The following is a 4,602-nucleotide window of genomic DNA, read 5'->3' as shown; positions in this document are numbered from 1 at the left end:
CAAAACAAAACAAAAGAAAACAAAACACAAACTAAACAACACAGCAAAACCCTCACTAAGCCTACTTAGTGCTTTCTGTATGTGCATGGGTATAGGGCCATCTGCTGGAGCATGGGTAGCCTTTAAGCCACTCGATCACAGAAGACATTCTACTAGATTCTTTCCAGAAGCCATTGATTGGCAATAGCTAGTCCGCTAGTGAGTGGGATTTCATGAATCCTTTCCTTTCTAGGCTGAGAGTTCAGGGATCTTTATGGAAGAGGAGATAAAGATCAAAAGATCCAGAGGTATCAGATATCTGCAGGAAACATCGGTTGAAAAGCATGTGTGTTTTGGTGCACACATGAACTTACGGTTTCTGTGCCTGCATGCACAAGATCTACACAAGATCAAGGAAGCCAAGCAGCTTGCCGGTAAGAAAGATAATCTCATTGCAGCGTTCTAGCAGTCAAACCCAGCAGTTTCCAGTAATATACGAGATTGTGCATAGCTACTGCTTGTGAGTACTGCTTTATATTCCAGGAACTAAGGGAAGCACACAACCTAAAATACTTCATTCATTCCAGTCATATATATTGTCCTGATAGATGGATTACAACTGTTAAACTCAATCTAATGTATAATGTCAATCTAAGATATAAAGGACATTTACTTGACACTATTTAGTGAGTAAATAGTGAGTAAGGAAGAAACATCCTGTACTTAGAGGAATGAGTATGCACTAGGATCTCAGTGGGGGAAGGGAGGGATGTTGCTGTGATGAATGGCAAATTCCCTTGGGCATCTCCTCTAGCCTTCATGAATACAAAATGTGGTTTTGTGCAAGTGTTTCTAGTCTGTGTGTTCCTATAGTCTGTGCGATCTTCAGAATTCCTTTACACTATATTCTCATGCTGGTAATGGAGAACTCAGAAAGGAAGCAATTTTCCTTTTTTTTTGTTTTTCTAACTGAAAACCTAGAGGGCCCTCAGTGTCCACTGTGATTTAGATTTCTATGTGGCCACTAACCAAAGCACTTTGAGATGTGTGTATTTTTTTTTTCTAGCTAAAATCCCTTAAGAGCATCCATACAGCTTGACAATTTTCAGGACAAATCCTCTTTAAGTGAAAAATAAACAGGGATTCTTGAATCTTTCCTTCTGTTTCAGGCAGAAATCCCAGCTGTTTGCTTCTCGCTTCCCTCCAACAAAAAGAAAACAAGAGACTGCATTCGTGCACAGCCCATAAAGCTTGATGTTTGTCTCTTGCAGGGCTTGTAGCTTCTGCTGAGCATCTATCTGGCTACCCCCTCCACATTCTGCATAAGCTCTCCCATCCTCCCATGCTTCTCCAGCCTCACGGTGACTCTATGCGCGCAAGCCTTCCTTACTTTCGCCATTGCTTATGCATCTTTAGATTCATCTCCAGTCTTAAGCGGCTGATGGACCATGCTGCCAGTTACCTTTACAAAACATCATGTGCGTGTTTTTGGTCTCAAATCTGCTGGGAACTGGTGACAAGCCTCTCATGGCTTCTTAAAGGCTTTAAAATAAAATGTCAACTTCTTGGTTTGAGGGTTGGGAGTTCAATTTAATTGCTGACCCTCTTCCTTTATTGATTTTTTTTTTGAGGTCAATTGTGGATTAGATATGTAAGCAAATGAAGCCAAAATGCAATACCTAATGGCTGCTGAGAATGCTGCAGCTTGGGGCTTGGCAGGAGGATGATGGGGGAGACAGTGGCCAGGATGTGGTCCTTTTCCCAAGCTTGCCAGAGGTTATGAACAGCCACTGAGAGAGATACTGGGCTTCCTTTCCTTTTGTTTCAGGCCCCCAGGATTATGGCTCAGTTGGGTATGACTGCAGAACTTGAGAGACTTCTTTAAATCTTAGGGAGTGACCTATTTGATTCTGGAAATGTGGTGAGCTGGTCTTGTATGCAGACCAGAGAGTTGCAGGAGAGTGTGGTCTTGGAATCCAACTTGGTTTGGGAGTTTCTTCCTCTTGTCTCCTGTTTTGGGGGCATTGAGCTGGGATGCTGAGGTAGAGGTACATCCTTATCCATGTCTCTTCAAACCAGGAAAAAATTTGCTTTCACAGGTCGGGAAATAGATGGTGAGAAGGCTGTGACAAGGACCTAGGAAATCAGTATTGCCACCACATCCTTGTATTATCCATCTTCAAGCTGAAGGGTGATGCTTGTGGTGGCATAACGTTTCCTAGAAGAAGAATTAATACCTTTCATTTGGTAGCATGTGCCCTGGCCTTCCTGGTCTCAGAGAGACAGGTTGAAGTAGAGCTTCTGAGAGAGTTAATGAAGACTGGAAAACATGGTCAACTCAGTTGGGCTTTGTCACCTGGGTTCTCCAGACACAAAGTTGAGTTCTAGAACACAAACAAAAATTTACCCAGCCATTCTGCTACGAAATAAAATAAAATAAAAATAAACACCACTGACCTCCCACTTAAGAAAACACAGTACAACTACTTAGCACTCTATCAGTTCTCAGCACAATCCACATCCTCATATATGTTCATTCCAATACCCTACGTTTATGTATTGATTTCTTTATTATGTTAGGTTGATGTTAGGTTGTTTGGATTACAAGTAGGAGAAAGCCACCAAAGTCCCAGCAATGTCTCTGGCCCCATTTGCCTTCATCTGGGGTGTAAATTGCTTTATGATGAGGATATTTTTCTCTGTATTTTGTTTCTTCTCATGGATGGTCTTTAGTATCGAATAACTTTACAGTAAGTGCTATAATTTAAAAGGAAAACCCTTCTTTTCCAAGTGCTCTTACATGAAACATAACGGAGAAAGTATGATTAGCTCAGTATGAAGGGCAATCAAGATCCCTTGGCCAATTTCAGTAACCAGGGATGGACACTCACAGCAGCTAGATTTGGGGTTTGTGTCCTAGTTTACTCCATGGGACACGTAGTAGGGAAGGTGGAGGGAGATTCCTTGATTATCACATTAGAAGGGGTTTTGAGTTTCTTGAAGGAAGGGGACTGAACAGGGACGAAGTCCGTATCTACTATACAAGCTGGCTGCCTCATACTGTAGCTCTGTGTTTATCTTTCTCATTTGGTTCAACATTGGATTCAAAGGTACCACACACTGAAAAAGATCACATGCTATCGATCTTAAGAAATTAGAAGGAGGTGATGAAATCTAGATTTTACTCCATTAAATAAGTAAAACGAATTCCCAGCCTTGCTGCCTGGTGGTACTATGGCATTTGCTGTAAGCATCATAGCCAGCTGGGTCATCCATCACATTAGGAAAGGATACTGGCAGACCCCTTGTCCTGCTTCTCTTGGCATCTCCCTACTGCTACCTGAGGCTCCATGTGAGCTGGGACCCTGGAAGCCTGCAGAGACAAGGCTCTGGCCAAGCTATTTTCCTTGCTCATTGGGATTCTTCATGCTGCTCAGTTTTCCCAGCTCATGGGAGCGTCTCCATTAAGTGGAGTCAAGGGTTCTGCCACCAAACTGGTTGATACCCCAAGTTATATTTTTAATCATGTGTCCCAAAATATAGATGAATACCTTAGAAATAATTTCAGCTTTATAGAAAAGTTACCTGAACAGAACAGACATACCATATCCCCTTCTACCCAACTTCTCTTTCAATAGCAGTGGTGAACTGTCAAAACTAAAGAAATGATATTACCATTAAGTTACCTTATCCAGCTTTTAGCAGCATTGTGGAAAGTAATATTTTTTTCTTTGAGGATACCATTTTGGCATTAACTAAATTCTTTTGGGTTAATCACAGAGTTAATTTTGTGACGCTAAGAGGCAGCTATTATAACTGATTGTCCAAATGGTGTGTATTTATCATCCTTCCTTATAAGCATATTCTATGCAATGTAAAATTTTAGCACGCATTATGGAAGCTGGAGACTACTACCCCTTTGGGACCCTCAAGAGGTCATTCTCTCATTCCTGACCTGCTTCAAGAGAAGTCCCCATCACTTTCTGGATTGAAAGGCGACATGAAATGACAAGGCAATATGCCAACCAAGTGCAGGGACCAAGAAGACCAGCCAACCTCCTCAACTTCCAGCTGATGCAGATCCACATAGAGATCCAGCCAAGCTCAGTTAAATCTGTGCTAGAGCAGAAGGGCTACCCAGGTGCACAGTTGACTTGTGGCCAAAATAAATGTTTATTATTGTAACTCACTGAGGGCTTGCTAGTACTCTAATATTACAATATTCTGGATAGTCATGTGACTGGGTCGGGACAGAGTCTAGAGTTTATCATACAGCAGCACAGGTTACACTATCACCAACAAGTTCAGATAAATTTGTTAAATTTTCAGATATTGGGTCATTGAGTGATCAGAATTGTTAGTGGCTTCAGTAAATATTTCTGAACTATTTCCATTTCAATGGATTTGAATAGAAAACTTATACATGTAAAATATTCTTTAACATGTTTACACCTTATTATGGGCATGTCTGTGTGTGCTTGCATGAGTAAATGTATATGAAGTTCAGAAGAGATCATTGCATGGCCTGGACTGGAGTATGGTTATTTGTGAAACACCAAGTGGGTGCTGGGACTGAATCAAGGTTTTCTGCAAGAGACGTAAGTTCTCTTAACTGTAGATCCA

General features: G+C 41.4%; 1 long non-coding RNA gene across 1 annotated transcript; it reads left to right on the top strand.

Annotated features, from left to right (window-relative positions):
* Positions 1-236: 236 nt before the first annotated feature.
* Positions 237-4,168, top strand: Gm41234. The gene is made up of 2 exons (XR_874909.1): positions 237-413; positions 3,866-4,168. It is a non-coding gene; the product is annotated as a predicted gene, 41234 (long non-coding RNA).
* The last annotated feature ends 434 nt before the right edge of the window (positions 4,169-4,602 follow it).

Source organism: Mus musculus, chromosome 14 (genome assembly GCF_000001635.26).
Source record: "Mus musculus strain C57BL/6J chromosome 14, GRCm38.p6 C57BL/6J".
In the NCBI taxonomy this organism is placed as follows: domain Eukaryota; kingdom Metazoa; phylum Chordata; class Mammalia; order Rodentia; family Muridae; genus Mus; species Mus musculus.
Note: the sequence above shows the minus strand (reverse complement) of the source record. Positions and strands in the feature narration are given on the sequence as shown.